At 36.6% G+C, this 23,015-nt stretch overlaps 1 long non-coding RNA gene across 1 annotated transcript; it reads left to right on the top strand.

Moving 5' to 3' along the window:
* The first annotated feature begins 1,450 nt into the window (after positions 1–1,450).
* On the top strand, positions 1,451–14,065 carry LOC115836655. Its single transcript, XR_004031651.1, has 3 exons — positions 1,451–1,470; positions 4,085–4,087; positions 13,985–14,065. It is a non-coding gene; the product is annotated as an uncharacterized LOC115836655 (long non-coding RNA).
* Positions 14,066–23,015: the final 8,950 nt, after the last annotated feature.

Here is a 23,015-nt window from a genome sequence, read left to right as displayed (position 1 = left end):
TTGCTTTTCCTATTAGAATTCATGGAAAGGTATAGGGCTAGAAATGGAGAAGGTGTCTGAACATTGGGAATTAGTAAAAAATGTGGTCTGCAGATTATAATCAGATTTTAAAAAGGAGTTTGGATACAATATAGTAGGAAGCAGGGAAACAAGTTCCTAAGAAAGAAAAGAATATAATATTCTATTGTTTTAGGAAGACTAATCTGGCAGTCAGTGGCATTTACTTTAGCACTCATAAAACTTCAGCAAAATTAAATAGAATTGATGGCATTACCACAATTTAATTTATATTAAACAACTTTCTAGTAACTGTTTTGTATCAAATGCAGGGAGAGAAATTTCAAAGACAAAGATAAACCAATCTTTTACTTTCAACATAGATCTTTTTTCATAAAACATTATGGATTCATTTTGTATCACACCATAGTTTAAGTTTTTGGCAATAACTTCAGGTCAGGTACCTCATGTTGTATCCTAGGAAAAAGTTAAGGGGTTTTTCAGATTATTAGGGAGTTCATGTAGTGCACAAGGTGAGCTTTTCAAATACTAATTGTGTGTGTGTCTGACACACACACACACACACAGAGAAATTGGTGAAAAATGCATCATTATATTTTTCTTTGGAAAATTCAATCAGATAGGTAATGGCTTAAAAAGAAACAATTTCAAATTTGAAAAAAAAACCTTACCATATCCTTTTATATACATTATTAAATGTATATATAACTGAATTAACTGAATTTCAGGGTCTTTATTCATATTTTAAAGACACATTTCAATGGCAAAATAGAAGAGCTTGCTAAATGACTTAAATCTAATTGCACTAAAATTTGAAGTTAGATTCCAAAGATAATTTTCCTTTTACAGGTGATGATTAACAACTATATTCATAAGCACATCAGAAAGTCAACCCAGATAACTTCTTTTTATAAACCTTTTCTGGAGATACTGTTATATAAAGGAACACTGATTCTTTAATCTACTATAGTTGGTTTTCAGATATTAAATTGCTGCTCTGAGCATTTGGGCTCCTGGTATTCAAAAAGTGAATAACTGCAAACAGCATTTACTGAGTCCAAAAACACCAGCAGCTCTTCTATGACAGAAAAGCATTTCAGTCTCATTTGTCAGGATTCATGGTTGGGTTGAGTTTCATAAAAACATTTTAATAATAGAGATTTATTATAATGTGAATTTCTTGGGAAACTTTAAGTTATGTGTGGTATAGGGCTATTGAGAAGTATATAGAACTAATATATCATTTACTTTTTTATTTTTTATTGATACAGAATGGTACATATTTATGGGATAGATGGGATATTTTGATACATGCATACAGTCTGTAATGATAAAATCAGGTTTTTCAGGGTATCTATTACCTCAAATATTTATCATTTCTTTGTGTCGAGAACATTTCAAATGTTCTCTTCTAGCTATCTTACAATATACAATACACTGTTATTAACTATAGTTACCCTACTGGTATTGAACACTAGAACATATTTCTTCTATCTAACTATTTTTGTATGCATTAACCAACCTTTCATTATGCCCTTGCCCCACCCTTCCTAGGCTCTGGCAACCATCATTCTACTCTCTACCTTCGTGAGATCAACTATTATAGCCCCCACATATGAGTGAAAACGTAGTATTTGTCTTTCTGTGCATGGCTTATTTCACGTAACATAATGACCTCCAGTCCCATCCATTTTGGTGCAAATGGCAGACTTTCATTCATTTTTTGTGGCTAGATAATATTCCACTATGCATATTTACTACGTTTTCTTTTTCCAATTGCCCATTGATGGACACTTAAAGTCTTGCCATCAATGAGCTTTTATATGGTAATAATAATTATAGTAATTATAATTAATAGAATTAATAAAATTAATTGTGGTTTGTTAGAAGGTAATAAATGCTATGAAATGAAAAAAGCATTGTAAAAGGAATGGAGAGTCTCAAGGATAAAGGCTTGCAATTATAAACGGAGTAGCTAGGGTTCACCTCAAAGAGAAAATGACATTTGAACAAGAATATGAAGGAAGTGAAGGTAAAAAGCAATGTGGATATCTACAAAATGAGAATTCCAGACAGAAGGAAGAGCCAACACTACATCTTTAAGTGAGAAAATTCCTGATGTTCTCGTGAAACATCAAGAAAGCCAGTGTGGCTGGAATGATGTAAATGAGAGGAGGAAAAACCACAGATGACTGGGGGGCAGATTATATATGTTCTTATATAAAACCCTGTAAGACCTTTGGCTTTTTACAAAGCATGAAATGGGGAGCCACTGAAGGTTTTGAGCAAAGGAGTGACATGATATGGCACAATTTATCATTAGTTCTCTGTCTACCATAAAGAAAAGAGAGTAGGGGCAGGAGAATGAGGCAAGCATGAAGAAAAGACCAGTTAAGGAGATTTTTTTCAGCAATCTGGGGGGGAAAATGATAGTGCCTTAGACAACAACAGTAGCAGTGAAGGTGAAGAGACATTGTCAGCTTCTATGCAAATACTCTAGTCAATGCCTTTTAAATGATTAAATTATCAAGTCAAACCACTGGAGTATTATTTAAAAATAGATAATAGAAAGCACCAAGGGAGTAAAATATCTCCAGTCTTAACCATGCCATATTTTTATTCTTGAGCAATTTGGTAATAATGATATCTTTAGTAAAGATGTTTAGGTTCTGAGATCATATTGGAAAAGAATCCTAATTTTCATTTTGCAACAACAGAATCCATCCAAAAACATTATTTAACACACTGAGAATAAACCCTGTCCTGATAAAAATTGTAGTAAAGTTGAAATAGTGATGTCTTTATTCTTGTTACCATAGCTCTTTAAGAGTCCCTTAATAGCTGGAAGAATAACTCCATCTCTCTCTCAGAAGATCTCTGAGCAGATAAGCACTTTGGGCTCTTAGAGAAAATTACTGTAGTGAATAAAATACATTTTTTTTTGGAGACACTGTCTCACTCTGTCATCCAGGCTGGAGTGCAGTGATACAATCTCAGCTCATGGCAGCCTCAACATCCCGGGCTCAAGTGATCCTCCCACCTCAGCTTCCCCTGTAGCTGAGATTATAAGCAGGCACCATCATGTTCAGCTGATTTTTTTTTTTTTTTTTTTTTTTTTGTAGAGACAGCATTTCTTCACGTTGCTCAGGCTGGCTGGTCTCAAATTCCTGGGCTCAAGCAATCTGCCCACCTCGGCCTTCCAAAGTGCTGGGAATACCGGCATGAGCCACCGCACCCAGTCAATAAAGTAACTTTAAATAAACAACCCTAACGATTAATCTCTACTTAACAGATAGCAAAAGAGAGGCTTCAGATTATGAACATTTCCAGAACAGATCATGGCTTCTTTAGGACAAGACCAGGCCATGCATACCCTAGATTCTGTGTCTAGTCTGAGGTTAGTCTAAAGATCTTTCTTAGCAGCTGCCAAAAATTCATAATAAAATATTTGTCCACTGTAGCAGAATTTTTAATTGAAAAGTCTTCTTCTACTGACACCTCACCAAGATTTGACAGAGAGTGTTAAGACACCTATTCTTTCTCTATGTCTTTCACATTAATTCCTAACCTTCCTGTAACCTCTTCATCTGGGTCCCAAGCCTTCTCAAGAAGCTTAGCTTCCACTGGTCTACTTCACTTTCCTAAGTATTTACATTTGTCACTAACTGCATGACTTTTAGTGTAATATTTCTATATTTTGGAAGGAATATCTATTTATAGTCAGTATAGATTGTGAATTTTTGTGGATAAACATGGTATATTCATTCAGCAAACATTTATTGGGTATATAATATGCAAGGCACCGAGCTAAGGACTGGAGAAACAAAAGTATATAGGAAATAATATCTGCCCTATGGAAACGTACAGTCTGATGGCTGTTGTCATAATCATTTCTGTATCCCTAACACCATTGCATGTGTGGTGGGTGGGTAAAGAGTGGAGAGGGAGTGGGGCAGCAACTTGTGTAATGGTTGTCATGTGCTAGGCATTTTATATACCAACACTACATTTTGCAGCCTTCTATTACTCTCATTTCCCCAATGACAGGTATGAGAATTATTAAAAGTAGGTTGCCCAAGTCTCATGGCTACTAAAAAAGCAAAACTAAGATTCAAAGTCAAGTCTTTCTGACTCCAAAATCAAAGAATTTTCCACAAATTTGGTCTAATAGATGCTTAATATCCAAGTTTGTTAAAAGAAAAATGGAGGGAATAAAAAAAAGTTTTTTTTTTACTGATTCATTTTTTACTCATCTGAGCATTGAGGTCTATTCTCAATCATGCACTTTTTTTCATGTCAGCCTTTAACTTGCCACTCTTTAACTCAACTTGATCTCCACTGCCTTCTATATCTGTCCAACAGCTGGATATTCAGAAATGTAATCTATTACAAATCTATTTCAAAGTTAACCTGAGTGTGTGTGTGTGTGTGTGTGTGTGTGTGTGTGTGGAGAGTAAATCAAAGTAAAATGAAATTCTTACTAAACATCAGTACCAAAGAATGTTCTGCTTCTCAAAAAGTATTAATATATGGCAGGCTCTGGGATGCAAGAACAAGTATTTTAACCATACATTACATATATTAACAACGTGTTAGACCATGCATCAACAATGTTAAAATCTTCAAGTAAAACATTTTTTTCCAACAGTAAAATAATTTGTGTCAAGCCATTTGAGTATGGCCCACATGTGAATGCGAAGTAGCGGGAGTGTCAGGGAGGTGATGTATGCAAGGGAAAAAACTGGAAAACAAGCCTTAGTGCAAACAGAAGAAAAACCTTAACACTCTTCTAACAATACGCCAGTTGTCAAGGAGAATCATCAGTGAAGATGTCAACACCGAATATCTTGCCCATCCTCTGATGAAGGGAAATCTATTGCCTTCATTATATTGAGGGTAGGTTGAGGCATAAAGTAAAGTATAGGTCTCAGTTACAAAGCCATGACCAAACCATGTTGTTGACGTTCTGTTTAGACCTGTTTTCTTCTAGATCGCAGCTAGTGGTCATTTTATTAAACTAATTATGATTTGAGCTCTTCATGCTGGCTGCCTTCAGATTTTAAATAAAGATAACCTTAATAATAAGGATGAATGGTTTTAATTACCAAAGCCAACCCTTGGAGTATTATGCTAGCAAAAGAATGTTTATAACATCTTCATCTGTAGGGAAATAAGAAAATTTTTCTTTATTCTACCCTTTAGAACTCTACACACCATTTTCCAGCAGTTCTGAGTTGACCACAGATGACTTCTACTGATTTTATCAGTTGAAATCCATGGATAGCACTGTACCTTCTAAGAGCTTTATTTCACCAGAACTACTATCTGACCTCTACAGCTTACTGCTTTGTCAAAATCACTGTGTACTTAGTGTCAGCCACGGAAACTCACAAATAACCTAAAGAGACAATATTCAAATTTAATTCATTTTATACAACCCAAAAAGCAAAAGTCCTTTCTTCTTCAGAAAGGTCATTTTATATGTATTACATTATGAATATCTCTTAAATGATACTTATGTAAGCCTGGGTCTGTGAGTAGGGTTTATCTGTACTATGTCACAATTATGGAAATTTGTATTTTCAGCTGGAAAACTATTTACCTTTCCTGAAGTTAAAAGAAATTCTATCACATTGTAGATTATTTTCAAAAGAATTTTTGAAATATTTCCTTCCCTAAAAATAGAAAAATGAAGTACTTAGGATCAAAAAGGTATTTCTTTTGTAAACTCCAAGTTTAACTTGATAGAGAATTTTTTAAAATGTATTTAAAGGTGGTAAACATCATTAAGTGGAAAAGAATGTACCTTCACGAAATAAGGTACATTTCAACAAGATAAAAATCCATATCAGTACAGGTAAACTACTAGGCAATTTAACTCCACTGAAACTACATTCATTAGAATAAGAACAACTTAGCTACAAAGAAAAAAAGTATCAGAAGCGGCTGACTTTCAGACAGGTCCTAAATAAGGTTTTGTTTTTTGTTTTGTTTCTTATATATATGCAGTTTGTAAGTGGCCAGTGGTGTACTTAAATACATAATTGGTAAAAATTTCTATTCTAATCTTTTCCCTTCAATTCATAATAAACATTTTCAGCAGGTTTGGCCTTTCTTTGTCATTGCAGACTGTACTTCCCTAAGTTGCAGAGTGTTTAGAAGACAGAGCCATAGCTAGACTTGAAGCAAGGGCCAAAACTCAATCTGCCACTTGATAGATGTTTTGACTCTATATTCTCTGTGCCTCAATCTCCCCATCCTTATTTTACTTTAAGATAGTAACTGGACAAAAGTCATAGGTTATGGTGAAGATTAAAGGAGGTAAGACACATGAAGTCCTTAGTATATATAGTACTTAACAAAGGATATTAATTTTTAATGCAACCAAACCCATCCCATGACATATCTCTGCTCTGATTCACTGTGTGGTTACAGGTCCTCCTCTGCCTCTCATACCAGGGGCTTATAGAGGCTTTAGATAACTGGTAAGAATCACCTTTCATAGTTTTTTTTGTTTTGTCTTGTTTTGAGAGACTTGAAGTTTAATTTAACATTTTCTAGTACTGTTGTCTATGACTCAAGAAACAAGAGGCATTTGGAAGTCTCTAATTTCCTTCTGTCTCCAATAAACCCCTGTGGGTTTGGACTCATCAGTCAGCATCAAGTCAGACTGCGGGACTAAGAGCCTCTGCTCTGGGATCAGAATTCAGCCTGCTGCTTAAAAACACTCTAACAACTCTTTGAAATTCAGGACTCTGCATCCCCTCTGTCACTCTGAACTTGCCCTTGCCTTGGCAGAGAGGATCTGCTGCCCCAGAAAATCATGAGTCCTGCCAGCCCTATTATCCTGAAACTTTTTATTATTATTCTCAATTTTCCCATAAGATAAAATCTGGATCGATCTTTGTTGTTGTTGTTGTTGTTGTTTTGGTGGGGGGAGATTTGAGTTTTATTATTATTCAAATCAGCCTCCCACCAAAAGTCAGAGGCTAGGGTTTTTTGTTTTGTTTTTAAGTTCTGGGATACATATGCAGAATTTGCAGGTTTGTTACAAAGGTATACATGTGCCATTGTGGTTTGCGGCACCTATCAACCATCATTTAGGTGTTAGGCCCTGCATGCATTAGGTATTTGTCCTAATGCTCTCCCTCCTCTCTCCCACCCCATAACAGGCCCCTGTGTGTTATCCCCCTCCCTGTGTCCATGTGTTCTCATTGTTCAACTCCCACTTGTGAGTGAGAACGAGTGGTGTTTGGTTTTCTGTTTTTGTGTTAGTTTGCTGAGAATGATGGTTTCCAGCTTCACCCATGTTCCTGTAAAGGACATAATCTCATTCTTTTTTATGGCTGCACAGTATTCCATGGTGTATTTGTACCAAATTTTCTTTATCCAGTCTATCATTCATGGGCATTTGGGTTGGTTTCAAGTCTTCGCTATTGCAAATAGTGCTGCAATAAACATACATGTGCATGTGTCTTTATAGAATGATTTATAATCATTTGAGTATATAACCAGTAATGGGATTGCTGGGTCAAATGGTATTTCTGGTTCTGGATCCTTGAGGAATCGCCACACTGTCTTCCACCATGGTTGAAGTAATTTACATTCCCACCAGCAGTGTAAAAGTATTCCTATTTCTCCACAACCTCACCAGCATCTATTGTTTCCTGACTTTTTAATAATTGCCAATCTCACTGGTGTGAGATGGTATCTCATTGTGGTTTTGATTTGCATTTATCCAATAATCAGTGATGATGAGCTTTTTTTCATCTGTTTGTTGGTCACATAAATGTCTTCTTTTGAAAAGTGTCTGTTCATATCCTTTGCCCACTTTTTGATGGGGTTGTGTTTTTCTTGTAAATTTGTGTAAGTTCCTTGTAAATTCTGGATATTAGACCTTTGTAAGATATGCAGATTGCAAAAATTTTCTCCCATTCTGTAGGTTGCCTGTTCACTCTGATGCTAGTTTCTTTTGCTGTGCAGAAGCTCTTTAGTTTAATTAGATCCCATTTGTCAATTTTGTTTTTGTTGCAATTGCTTTTGGTGTTTTCATCATGAAGTCTTTGCCCATGCCTATGTCCTGAATAGTCAAATGGACAAACTATCCATGCTCATGGATAGGAAGAATCAATATCATGAAAATGGCCATACTGTCCAAAATATAGATTCAATGCTATTCCCATCAAACTACCATTAACTTTCTTCACAAAATTAGAAAAAAAACTACTTTAAATTTCATATGGAACCAAAAAAAGGGCCCATATAGCCAAGACGGTCCTAAACAAAAAGAACACAGCTGGAGGTATCATGCTACCTGACTTCAGACTATATTATAAGGCTACAGCAAACAAAACAGCACGGTACTGGTACAAAAACAGACATATAGACCAATGGAACAGAACAGAGCCCTCAGAAATAACAACACACATATACAACCATCTGATCTTCGACAAACCTGACAATAACAAGCAATGGGGAAAGGATTCCCCATTTAATAAGTGGTACTGGGAAAACTGGCTAGCCATATGCAGAAAACTGAAACGGGACCCCTTCCTTACACCTTCTACAAAAATTAACTCAAGATGGATTAAAGACCTAAATGTAAAACCCAAAACCATAAAAACCCTAGAAGAAAACCTAGGCCATTCTGGATCTAGATCTTTTGCAAAACTAGAAGTTCTACTAAAATATTTTTTTCTCAAATAAAAGAGCAGTTTTCCTGAGTGCCAAATTTTATCAACAGTCGTGGTGCAATAGGCACAGCCTGCAGGCAATGTTCAAATGGCATATTTCTAATCCTGATATAAAATGTTTCTATGATAGCTGTGATAGGAGTACATACAGAGTAGAGGAGAAACTGAAAGGAGTTAATAATCAATTCTAACCTGGGTTCTTGAAATGTGAATACAGCAAGCAAATATGGCAAGTAGGTACAGCCCCATTGGGTGTGTCTGGAAAATTGCAAGCTACTTGGTGCAAGTGGAAAGCACTGGGGGAAGTGGGGTGAGGGTGGCCAGCAAGAGTCAGATTGTAGAGGGCCTTATATGTCATAATAAATAATTCAGATTTTATCCAGGAAACATGTTCTCCCTTACCAGGCTGCTATTAAAACTATCTGAGGAGCTTTAATAATAAGCTAATTTTGAAAGCCCTGTGATATAATCTAGCTGTGTGTCCCCACCCAAATCTCATCTTGAATTGTAATCTGAGTTGCAATCTCAATGTGTTGTGGGAGGGACCTCCTGGGAGGCGATTAGACATGGGGGCAGTCCCCTCATGCTGTTCTCGTGACAGTGAGTTCTCATGAGAGCTGATGGTTTTATAACGGGCTTTCCCCCTTCACTCTGCACTTCTCTCTCCTGCTGCCATGTGATGAAGGACGTGTTTACTTCCCCTTTCACTGTTATTGTAAGTTTCCTGAGGCCTCCTCAGACATGCAGAACTGTGTGTCAATTAAACTTCTTTCCTTTATAAATTGCTCAGTCTTGGGTATGTCCTTATAGCAGCATGAGAACAGACTAATATACCTTGTAATGGAATTTCAAACTGAATATGAATTATGTGGAAACATATAGCACTATACAGGATCTGACTAGGTGGTAATAATGTGTTTAATATCAGCATTTAGATATTAGAATAAGATTATTCTCTATATATTTGTACTCTTAATACTGTTTTGGTGATTTCTGATTTTTTTCAAGTCTTTATCATGAGTTTATCTCATATTCATACATATATATGTATATGTGTACATGCACAAGAATATGTGTTCTTCCTTATGACTAAGAGATTTATATAAAATAAAGAATGGGCCGGGCATGGTGGCTCATGCCTGTAATCCCAGCACTTTGGGAGGCCAGGGCATGCAGATCACCAGAGGTCAGGAGTTTGAGACCAGCCTGGCCTACACAGTGAAACCCTGTCTACTAAAAATACAAAAAATTAGCCGGGCATGGTGGCACATACCTGTAGTCCCAGCTACTCAAGAGGCTGAGGCAAGAGAATCTCTGAACCCTGGAGTGGGAGGTTGCAGTGAGCCAAGATAGCACCACTGCACTACAACCTGGATGACAGACCAAGACTCCATCTCTAAATAAATAAATAAATAAATAAGATTGGAGAAAGGAAGCTAATATAAAGAAAACAAACACCAGTATACAATAGAGAATACACTCAAATATTACATAGCCCTGACACTGGGGTTCTCAAGTCCCAATGCAGGGAGGATTTTTCTTTTTTTTTTTTTTTTTTAGACAAAGTCTGGGGTGTAGTGGCCTGATATTGGCTCACTGCAACCTCCGCCTCCTGGGTCTGAGCACTTCATCTGCCTCAGCCTCCCAAGTAGCTAGCATTACAGGCATGTGCCACCATTCCCAGCTAATTTTTGTATTTTTAGTAGAAATTGGGTTTCGCCATGTTGGCCAGGCTGGTCTCCAACACCTGATCTCACCCTCCCAAAGTGCAATTGGTACAGAATAAGCATTTTGCAAAATTCATGATAAAACACCCATTTGTGATTCAACATAAATCTTGATAACACCATTTCATGATGAAAACTATCACAAAACTAGGAATACTGGGGAACTTTCCTCCTAAGATCAGCGGAAAGGAAAGAACTTCCACTCTCACTACTCATATCCTACATAGGACTAGGATATCTAGCCAGCCCAAAAAGGCAAGAAAAGAAACCAAGGGTATACAGATTTTTTAAAAAAGATCTGTTTCTATATACAAATGATGTGAAAATCCCAAGGAAACAATGACAAAAATTTCCTAAAGCTAATAAGTGAGTTCAGTAAGATCACAGGATACAGAATCAACATGTATAAAATAGTTGTATTTCTATACACTAACAATATACACATGAAAATCAAAATTAAAAATATAAAAAACCATTTACAATTGTTCAAAAATAATGAAATCCTTAGATGTCAACCCAAAAAGACATATAAAGGACTTGAATGCTAAAAGTACAAAATGTTCATATAAAGAAATCAAAAAAAGCTCTAAATAAACAGAGAGACATATCTTGTTCATACCATGGGACACAGTAAAGATGTCATTCTCTCCCAAACTGAAATGTAGAATTAATTAACACAATTTCTGTCAACATCTTAGCAAGTGATAGATTTATACAAGATTATTTTAAAATTTATATGAAATGGCAAAGCAACTGGGATAACTAAAATAATTTTGAAATTATTATTTCAAAGAGAATTGTAAAATTAATTACAATTAATTACAATTCTCTTTGAAATAATAATTTCAAAATTATTTTAGGAATCAGCCTACCTGATTTCAAGACGTATTATATAGCTACAGTAATCAAGACTACATGGTATTGGCAAAGGGATAAACACATAGATGAATGGAAAAAAATAGAGAACCCAGAAACAGCTTCACAAAAGTACAGCTATTATAGTCAGAATAATGCCCCCTCCCCTCGCAATACCCACATCCAGTTCCTGGAATCTGTGATTAATTTAGGTTACATGGCAAAAGGGACTTTGTAGGTGTGTTTAAATTAAGGATCTTAAAAGAAAGAGTTTACCTTGGATTAGTCAGCGAAGACCAATGTAATCACAGGTATTCTTATAAGTGAAAAGGGGAGGCAGGAGGTTCAGAGTCAGAGAAAAAAATTGAGATGCTATGCTGTTGGCTTTGAAGATGGAGGAAGGGACCATGAGCTAAAGAATGCAGGCAGCCTCTCAAAGTTGGAAAAAGCAAGAGGTTCTTCTACAGAGCCTCCAGAAAGAATGCAGCCTTGCCAATACCTTGATTTAGCCCATGGAGGTTCATTTCGTATTTTGGACCTCCAGGAGTATGAGATAATAATTTTGTGTTATTTTAAGTCACTGCTGTAAAGTGGTGACTTTTTACAGCAGCAGTAGGAAAGTAATATGATGGCCAACTGATTTTGGACAAAGATGCAAAAGCAATTCAATGGAGGTCAGATAGTCTTTTTAGCAAATAGTGCTAGAGGAATTGGACGTGCACTGGCAAAAAATAATAATAATAATAATTGAACCTAACCCAAAACTCACAGCTTATGCAAAAATTAATGCAAAATACATCACAGATTAAAACATAAAATGTAAAGCCATAAAACTTTTGGAACAAATTATTGGAAAAAAATCTTTGGAAAATAGTGCTTGGTGAAGACTTCTCAGATGTGACATGAAAAGTACAACCCATAAAAGAAAAATAATCAATAAATTAAACTTCATCAAAACTAAAAACTTTAGCTCTGTGAAAATCCCTGTTGAGAAGATGAAAAGACAAGTTACAGACAGGGAGAAAAGATATCTTCAGATGAACAATCCAACATCAAGTTTTTTCCTCTCTGCCTCCCATTTCCCATATCCTGAAATGCAGCATTCACTCTCCTCTCCCTAACAATATCATCTACCTGGAAGGAGGGGAAGAGAAGGCTGGGGAAAGTAGTAGGTGGGTCCCCAAGAGATCATCCAGATTTAGATCTTTCACACTCAAACACCATTTAGTAATTTTTACCCTAGATTTGGAAGTAAATATTCTCTCAAATATGTTTCTACAAATATAGGAGGCCTTTCAAAAAAGCTACAGGTATGAAGCCCGCCCAAGGCTTTACTCATGGACTTTACTGCAACATTTATTGTTATCCCATTAGCAGGCCAGATAATGCAACTAAGCAGAGAGGCCCATTTGTATGCTGAATTAAGGAATAATTCCCAGTGCAGAATTCTCCCCATGTGGTCCTTGCTTGGTCTTTAATATTCTACGATGCTTCCAATTATTTTAGATCATCATCAAATGTCACACTCTCAAAAAACAAAAATAACTTTAAAAGTTACTTTAATAGATATAAATGCCTTGTGATACATTTCAAATTTTGTATGCAGGAATGGCCACGGAGTGTCAAAATTCCAAAAACATTGGTAAGCCCAGATAGATAGATAATAGGTAGATATATTTAATGAATTCAAATGGATATTTACAGACACACACACGTCAATGATTTGGAAATACATCATACTTTCAAGAAGAAATACTATGTGAATTTAAAATTATTTGCCATGATAATGCAGCATCACTAATATTTTTGCTTCTAATATATATCATATTTTCATTTCTCACCTTTTTTTTGAGAAAAATTAAAAGAAAAAGAGTTGTTCTCAGAGAGGTTTTTTGTTTTTGTTTTTTTGTATTTTTTGGGGATGGAGACTCGCTCTGTCGCCCAGGCTGGAGTGCAGTGGTACAATCTAGGCTCACTGCAACCTCCACCTCTCAGGTTCAAGGGATTCTCCTCCCTCAACCTCCTGAATAGCTGGGATTACAGGCACCCACCAACACGCCTTGCTAATTTTGATATTTTTAGTAGAAACAAGGTTTCCCCATGTTGGCAAGCCTGGTTTCCAACTCCTGACTTCAAGTGATCCATCTGCCTCGGCCTCCCAAAGTGCTTGCATTACAGGCGTGAGCCACTGTGTCCGGCCTCAGAGTTTTAGATTAGGAGCTTAGAGTTTTAGATCAATATACTTATACTGACCTTATTGGTGAAAAATACTGAACATTATATTCACTTACCTCTAGTGGCTGCTTTGAGGCACTTTCAGATCCTCCTTAAAATTGTGTTTGAGAAAAAGGCAGTCACTTCTTTTGTAACATAATGAGCTTCATAAGTAATGCACAGCATTTGGTTGCTCCACTGTTCTCTACCAGTTTAGGAATGACAGTTTTCATTGCAAATGCAGCCAGTGGGTTCATTTCTAAGCATAAGCCTTTTTTAAAAAAATTGATATACTAATATTTGTATATTTTCATGGTGTACATTTGGTATTTTGTTACATGCGTAGGATGTGTAATGGCCAAATTAGGGTATTTAGGGTATCTATCACCTCAAGTATTCATGTCTGCATATTGGGAACATTTCAAGTCCTTACTTCTAGCTATTTTGAAATACACAATACTTTTTTGCTAACTACAGTTACTCTACCCTGCTATTAAACATTGGAACTTATTCTTTCTATTTAACTATGTTTGTACACATTGACCAAGCTCTCTTCATACCCCTGCCCTCAACACACACCCTTCCCAGCCTCTGGTACCTATCATTCTACTCTCTACCTCCATGAGATTAACTTTTTTAGTTCCTGCATGTGAGTGAGAACATGCAACTTGTGTCTTTCTGTGTCTAGCTTACTTCACTTAAAATAATAACCTCTAGTTCCTTCCATGTTGCTGCAAATGATGGAATTTTATTATTTTTATGACCAAACAGTATTTCCTGTGTACATATACCACATTTTCTTCATCCATTTGTCCATTGATGAACACTTCAGTTGAAATTAAGTTGATGTAGAAAAACTGTAGATCCTTTTTGAATCAATCAGTAGAGGCTCTGTTTTTTGCATTGTTTATTAGGATAGATAGGATTTCTAAAAGATAAAGTATTTGTCTCTGCAGAACAAATTTCACTATTGATTTATCCGATTTATATCCTAGTTGCTAACTAAAATATAGAAGAACATTTTTTTCAGTAAAGTGGTTATTAGCAGAAAGACAAAACTTTTTAAATGGCATGTCATATGATTTCTTCCTAGCTTAGTTAGAATACTGAAATACAGCGTCTCCTAAGACAGTGTGGGGAAGGTTATCAGAATCTTCTAAATGGCTTTTACAATTCAACAGAGAGACTCTCCCCTCCTTTTCTAAAGGCACATTAAAATTTAGGAAGGGGTGGTTATTTTGAAGATAACCTCTTCGGGATATTTTTTTTTTTGAGACGGAGTCTCACTGTGTTGCCCAGGCTGGAGTGCAGTGGTGCAATCTCGGCTCACTGCAACCTCCGTCTCCCTGGTTCAAGCGATTCTCTTGCCTCAGCCTCCTGAGTAGCTGGGACTGCAGAAGCATGCCACCATGCCTGGCAGATTTTTGTATTTTTTTAGTAAAGATGGGGTTTCACCATATTGGCCAGGCTGATCTGGAACTCCTGACCTCGTGATCCGCCTGCCTTGGCCTCCCACAGTGCTGGGATTACAGATGTGAGCCATTGCGCCCGGCCCTCTTCAGGAGATTCTAATGCACCTCCTCTTCATTGAAGAATTAATCTCTGAAATTAAAAGCTCTTCTGATTGTTTAGCACACGGGTCTAGAAATTTCCTGATGTACATTTCAAATTTCTTGGGCACACAAAAATGCAGATGGTTGGGCTTCATTCCCAGAGATACTGGTTCTCTTGTTTTGAGAATCCACATTTCACAAAATATCCTCCCACCTGCAAACCCCCTCAGTGGTTTTCAAGCAGCTAGTATAAGGAGCATGATTTGATAACCACCAATCACTGGGCAGTGGTTTCTAAACCTGGAAGATCATCAGAATTACCCAGGGTATTTTTTTTTTTTTTTAGATGGAGTCTTGCTTTGTCACCCAGGCTGGAGTGCAGTGGCACGATCTCAGCTGACTGCAACCTCTGCCTCCCCGGTTCAAGCGATTCTCCTGCCTCAGCTTCTCGAGTAGCTGGGATTCCAGGTGCCCCCTACCATACCCGGCTAATTTTTTATATTTTTAGTAGAGACAGGGTTTCACCGTGTTAGCCAGGATGGTCTCAATCTCCTGACCTTGTGATCCACCCGCCTCAGCCTCCCAAAGTGCTGGGATTAGAGGCATGAGCCACCAAGCCCAGCCTACCCAGGGTATTTTTTAAAATACAAATAAGTTTGCCTCATAACCTCGAGTTTTAAATTCTGTTTACCTGGTTGAATTCAGGGAATTGTGTGTAGATGTTATTTCTATTCTTCAGACTTTCTTCATGTCATTTTGACATGTAACTAAGTTTGGGAACCACTGTGAGTATTAGAAGGACATATTTTGTCTCATTATATCCTCTAAATTATCTTTATAATAAAGTTGCTTAAAGTACATTTAGAGTACCCACTATGGGCAAGCATGGAGCTACTGGGATACAGAAAGTGACCCTGGAGACATTTAGAGTGTGGACCATGTAGCGGGTCCTCAAATGAACAATTACACTGGAAAGTGATGCTTACTTTAATAGAGATATCACAAACTGCTAAATATAGTGACCCTTTGTATTCAGACTTATCAGAAAATATGAGCAATATATTTAACTGAATCTATTTAGAAAAGAACTTCCTCCTTGACAAAGGTAAGAGACACAAAAGGAATAATTAGTAACTTTCTGCCATATGTTATGAATTATGCTAGGTGCTTTTTCTTCATCACCTTTAAACCTCACAACATTCCTTGAAACGGGCATTATATCCCTCTTTTTCCAAAGAGGAAGCTGCACCTTAGAGTGATTTGACCAAGACTTTTTAATGAGACAGTATATTATAGCCAGCATCTAAATCAGAATCTGTCTGACTCTAAAGCCTATGCATTTTCCTCTTTATCTGGCTAAGGTTTCCCAGCAGGATGATAATCCAGTGTATGCTATGCACAGAGAGTTATTTGTTCTTCCCTCCCCTCCCCTGATGTACTCATGGTACATGTAAATGGATTGCCCTCTCCTCTGAGAAAATGTGGAAATATTTAGAAAATAATTTATTTTTACTATTCTAAATGGAGGTTTAAATATTAAAAAATGGTTTGTAGTTCTCCTTGAAGAGGCCCTTCACGTCCCTTGTAAGTTGGATTCCTAGGTATTTTATTCTCTTTGAAGCAACTGTGAATGGGAGTTCACTCATGATTTGGCCCTCTGTTTGTCTGTTATTGGTGTATAGGAATGCTTGTGATTTTTGTACATTGATTTTGTATCCTGAGACTTTGCTGAAGTTGCTTATCAGCTTAAGGAGATTTTGGGCTCCGACGATGGGGTTTTCTAGATATACAATCATGTCATCCGCAAACAGGGACAATTTGACTTCCTCTTTTCCTAATTGAATACCCTTTATTTCCTTCTCCTGCCTCATTGCCCTGGCCAGAACTTCCAACACTATGTCGAATAGGAGTGGTGAGAGAGGGCATCCCTGTCTTGTACCAGTTCAAAGGGAATGCTTCCAGTTTTTGCCCATTCAGTATGATATTGGCTGTGGGTCTATCATAGATAGCTCTTATTATTTTGAGATACGTCCCATCAATACCTAATTTATTGAGAGTTTTTAGCATGAAGAGTTGTTGAATTCTGTCAAAGGCCTTTTCTGCATCTATTGAGATAATCATGTGATTTTTGTCTTTGGTTCTATTTATATGCTGGATTACATTTATTGATTTGTGTATGTTGAACCAGCCTTGCAACCCAGGCATGAAGCCCACTTGATCATGGTGGATAAACACTGCTCAATGAAATAAAAGAGGATACAAACAAATGGAAGAACATTCCATGCCCATGGGTAGGAAGAATCAATATCGTGAAAATGGCCATACTGCCCAAGGTAATTTATAGATTCAATGCCATCCCCATCAAGCTACCAATGACTTTCTTCACAGAATTGGAAAAAAACTACTTTAAAGTTCATATGGAACCAAAAAGGAGCCCACATTGCCAAGTCAATCCTAAGCCAAAAGAACAAAGCTGGAGGCATCACGCTACCTGACTTCAAACTATACTACAAGGCTACAGTAACCAAAACAGCATGGTACTGGTACCAAAACAGAGATATAGATCAATGGAAGAGAACAGAGCTCTCAGAAATAATGCTGCATATGTACAACTATCTGATCTTTGACAAACCTGACAAAAACAAGCAATGGGAAAAGGATTCCCTATGTAATAAATGGTCCTGGGAAAACTGGCTAGCCATATGTAGAAAGCTGAAACTGGATCCCTTCCTTACACCTTATATAAAAATTAATTCAAGATGGATTAAAGACTTACATGTTAGACCTAAAACCATAAAAACCCTAGAAGAAAACCTAGGCATTACCATTCAGGACACAGGCATGGGCAAGGACTTCATGTCTAAAACACAAAAAGCAATGGCAACAAAAGCCAAAATTGACAAATGGGATCTAATTAAACTAAAGAGCTTCTGCACAGCAAAAGCAACTACCATCAGAGTGAATAGGCAACCTACAAAATGGGAGAAAATTTTCTCAACCTACTCATCTGACAAAGGGCTAATATCCAGAATCTACAATGAACTCAAACAAATTTACAAGAAAAAAACAAACAACCCCATCAAAAAGTGAGCGAAGGACATGAACAGACACTTCTCAAAAGAAGACATTTATGCAGCCAAAAAACACATGAAAAAATGCTCATCATCACTGGCCATCAGAGAAATGCAAATCAAAACCACGAGATACCATCTCACACCAATTAGAATGGCGATCATTAAAAAGTCAGGAAACAACAGGTGCTGAAGAGGATGTGAAGAAATAGGAACAGTTTTACACTGTTGGTGGGACTGTAAACTAGTTCAACCATTGTGGAAGTCAGTGTGGTGATTCCTCAGGGATCTAGAACTAGAAATACCATTTGAACCAGCCATCCTATTACTGGGTACATACCCAAAGGATTATAAATCATGCTGCTGTAAAGACACATGCACACGTATGTTTGTTGCGGCACTATTCACAATAGCATAGACTTGGAACCAACTCAAATGTCCAACAATGATAGACTGGATTAAGAAAACGTGGCACATATACACCATGGAATACTATGCAGCCATAACAGATGATGAGTTCATGTCCTTTGTGGGGACATGGATGAAACTGGAAAACATCATTCTCAGTAAACTATCGCAAGGACAAAAAACCAAACACCACATGTTCTCGCTCATAGGTGGAAATTGAACAATGAGAACACATGGACACAGGAAGGGGAACATCACACTCCGGGGACTGTTGTGGGGTGGGGGGAGGGGGGAGGGATAGCATGAGGAGATATACCTAATGCTAAATGACGAGTTAATGGGTGCAGCACACCAACATGGCACATGGATAGATATGTAACAAACTTGCACATTGTGCACATGTACCCTAAAACTTAAAGTATAATAATAATAAAATAAAAAAGATTAAAAAATGCTGAAACTATTGCTTACAGTAAATTGTGAAGTAGCTGTCAATTTCATTAAACCATGTTATACCTAGCCTTGAACTATTCCAATCTTCACACCTTTTCCTCACTACCTTCTCTCCTATAAGAGTAACTCTTAAATATAACATTTATATACTTCCATTGGGATAGAAGATGTACTCCATGAACAAAATTTAAATGTGTAGTTGCAACAAATATATATACAGATAGATAGTGTGTGTGTGTGTGTGTGTGTGTGTGTGTGTGTGTGTGGTGTATATGTGTATTTATGTGCATGGGTTTAGGCAGCATTGCAGGAATTACATCATTCTCTCATTTGATAAGCAATTCTGGACACATGGGGATATAGCATTAAACAAGACAGGTATGGCCCCTTTCTTTGAATGGCTTGTAGTCTGGAGAATTAAAAAAAAAAAGAAATAATAAATAAAATTAAAACATTCATGTATACACACACACAAAGGAATGGAGCAAGCATGAATGTTTTGATAGTGTAAAAAAGGAACTTCCTCCTCTCTAATTGTTACAAAACTTGTTATGTTGGTGTTGGTTGCTGTAGTTATGTTTGCACCACTCTGGTTATAAATTGCAACATTCAACTCTGGTTATAAAGAAAATATCATTTCATGTCCTCTGGAGGTTAGTCAGAAAACCAAGGAAATAGTCCAAAAAATCTAAAGAACATATTGATTTATTTGAAAGCAACAAAAATTCAATGTCATTCAGTGTAAGAAATGTTTGAAATCACATGGGAAAAAATTCTAGCTCCTGGGGTATCTCAAGAAAGAAAATATGATGGATTAATGCAGAGTTAATTACAAATTTAATTTTCTTATTGCCAGAGAAGGCATTTGTTGTCACTTTCATCATGCAGTAACTTAGGTACTTTTTCTTATTTTTATTATAGCAATGCATAAAGTTTTGTTATATTAATTTAATATTTTATGGAAGAACCTGCAGTAAAATTGCCTACTATGGAACAATCATTTCAATGGTGGAATTTTAAACATTAGTTAAGAGAGGATGTCATTCAGCAAGTGTTTTTCTTAGCACTCTTTCTTCTCTAAGATTTATAAAATGCTAGTGTAACACAGAAGTGTCTGTGTGAAAGAGCATGGGGTGGGGAGAGGAGAGACAGGTGGGAGAAAGTGAGAAGAGAGAGACTGATAATGATAAAAATGGTCTAACATCATTGAGTACTCATCTTTGTCTCAGTTGACTAAAGCCAGTGCTGCCCATTTGCAGTGAGATGGCACCAAGAGCCTCAGAAGTGTGCCACGTGAAGCTGAAACATAAGGCCTTTAAAATACCTGCTTCTATCTATGACACCCATCTCATCTTACACTGAAAAGTCATGTCTCTTTTATGACTCTTTTCATTATAACCCTAAAAAAACCTTTTCTTGGTTTCCTCTGCTTAAAATTAAAACTGAGAAGCAAGTTGAACATTATTAGAGGGGGAATCTTAAAAGGTAGAATGTCAAGAACACATAGGCAGGAGAATTGAGGAGGTATTAGTTTTATGCACATTATCCGAGAGGTTTTGGGGGAATTTCTTTTTTTTTCCCAATATATCTCAATAGGTTTTGGGGAACAAATGGTATTTGGTTACATTAACAAGGTCTTAATGGTGATTTCTGAGATTCTGGTGCACCCATTGCCTGATCAGTATACACTGTACCCAATGTATAATCTTTTATCCCTCACTCCCCTCCCACCCTTTGCCCCGAGTCCCCAAAGTCCATTGTATCATTCTTTTGACTTCGCATCTTCATAGCTTAGCTCCCACTTACAAGTGAGAACATATGGTGTTTGGTTTTCCATTCCAGAATTAGTTCACTTAGAATAATGATCTCCATCCATCCAGGTTGCTATGAATGCCATTATTTTGTTCCTTTTTTATGGATGCGTAGTATTCCATGGTAGCTATATCATGATTTTTTAATCCAATTGTTGATTGATGGGCATTTGAGGTGGTTCCATATTTTTGCAACTGTGAATTGTGCTGCTGTAAACATGCATGTGCAAGTATCTTTCCCATGTAATGACTTTTTTTCCTCTGGGTAGATACCTAGTAGTGGGATTGCTGGATCAAATGGTAGTTCTATTTTACTTCTTTAAGGAATCTCAACACTGTTTTCCATAGTGGTTTTACTAGTTAACATTCCCACCAGCAATGTAAAAGTGTTCCCTTTTCACCACATCCACGTCAGTATCTATTTTTTCGTTTTTTGATTTTTTGATCATGGCCATTCTTGTAGAACTAAGGTGGTATTGCATTGTGAGTTTGTTTCGTATTTCCCTGATCGCAAATGATGTTGAGCATTTTTTCATATGTTTATTGGCCATTTGTATATCTTTTTCTGATAATTGTCTATGCATGTTCTTAGCCTACTTTTTAATGGAATTGTTTGTTTGTTTTTCTTGCTGATTTCTTGCTGATATGAACTAATATCCATAATCTAATCTTGTTGGATTATAGAATGGGAATATTTTCTCCCACTCTATGGTTGTTTACTGATCATTTATTTTGCTGTACACAAGGTTTTTAGTTTAATTAAGTCCCATCTATTTATCTTTCTTTTTGTTGCATTTGCTTTTGGGTTCTTGGTGATGAAGTCTTTGCCTAAGCCAATGTCTACAAGGGTTTTTCCAATGTTATTTTCAATAATTTTTATAATTTCAGGTCTTAGATTTAAGTGTTTGATCCATCTTGAGTTGATTTTTATATAATGTCAAAAATTTGGATCCTGTTTTATTCTTCTATATGTGGCTTGCCAATTATAGCAGCACTATTTGTTGAATAGGGTATCTTTTCCCCACTTTATGTTTTTCTTTGCTTTGACAAAGATCTGTTGGCTGTAAGTATTTGGCTTTATTCTGGGTTCTCTATTCTGTTCCATTAGTCTATGTGCCTATTTTTATACAAGTACCATGCTGTTTTGGTGACTATGACCTTATAGTATAGTTTAAAATCAGGTAATGTGATGCCTCCAGATTTAATCTTTTTGTTTAGTCTTACTGTGGCTCTATGGGCTCTTTTTTGGTTCCATATGAATTTTAGGATTGTTTTTTCTAGTTCTGTGAAGAATTATGGTGGTATTTTTATAGGAATTGCATGGAATCTGTAGATGGTTTTTGGCAGTATGGTCATTTTTCACAATATTGATCCTACTCATCCATTAGAATGGGATGTGTTTCCATTTGTTTGTGTTGTATATGATTTCCTTCAGCAGTGTTTTTTAGTTTTCCTTGTAGAGGTCTTCCACCTTTTTCGTTAGGTATATTCCTAGGTATTTTATTATTACTTATTATTATTTTTGCAGCAGTTATAAAAGGGGTTGAGTTTTTTATTTGTTTCTCAGCTTGGTCACTGTTTATGTGTAGCAGAGCTACTGATTTGTGTACATTAATTTTGTATCCTGTAACTTTGCTGAATTCATTTACCAGTTCTAGAAGCTTTTTGGATGAGTATTTTGGGTTTTCTAGGTGTTCAAGCATATCATCAGCAAACAGCGACGGTTTGACTTCCTCTTTACCAGTTTGAATGCCCTTTCTTTCTTTCTGTTGTCTGATTGCTCTGGATAGGACTTGCAGTACTGTGTTGAATGAAAGTGATAAAAGTGGGCATCCTTGCCTTGGTATAGGTCTCAGGGGGAATGCTTTCAACATCTCCCTGTTCAGTATTATGTTGGCTGTGGGTTAGTCACACATGCCTTTTATTACATTAAGGTATGTCCCTTGTATGCTAATTTTGCTGAGGGTTTTGATTATAAAGGATGCTGAATTTTGTCAAATGCTTTTTCTGCATCTATTGAGATTATCATGTATTTTTTGTCTTTAATTCTGTGTATGTGGTGTATAACATTTATTGACTTGTGTATGTTGAACCATCCCTGCATCCCTGGTATGAAACCCAGTTGATTATGGTGTATTGTCTTTTTGATATACTGTTGGATTCCGTTAGCTAGTATTTTGTTACAGATTTTTGCATCTATATTCATCAGAGA

Source organism: Nomascus leucogenys, chromosome 9, assembly GCF_006542625.1.
Source record: "Nomascus leucogenys isolate Asia chromosome 9, Asia_NLE_v1, whole genome shotgun sequence".
In the NCBI taxonomy this organism is placed as follows: domain Eukaryota; kingdom Metazoa; phylum Chordata; class Mammalia; order Primates; family Hylobatidae; genus Nomascus; species Nomascus leucogenys.
Note: the sequence above shows the minus strand (reverse complement) of the source record. Positions and strands in the feature narration are given on the sequence as shown.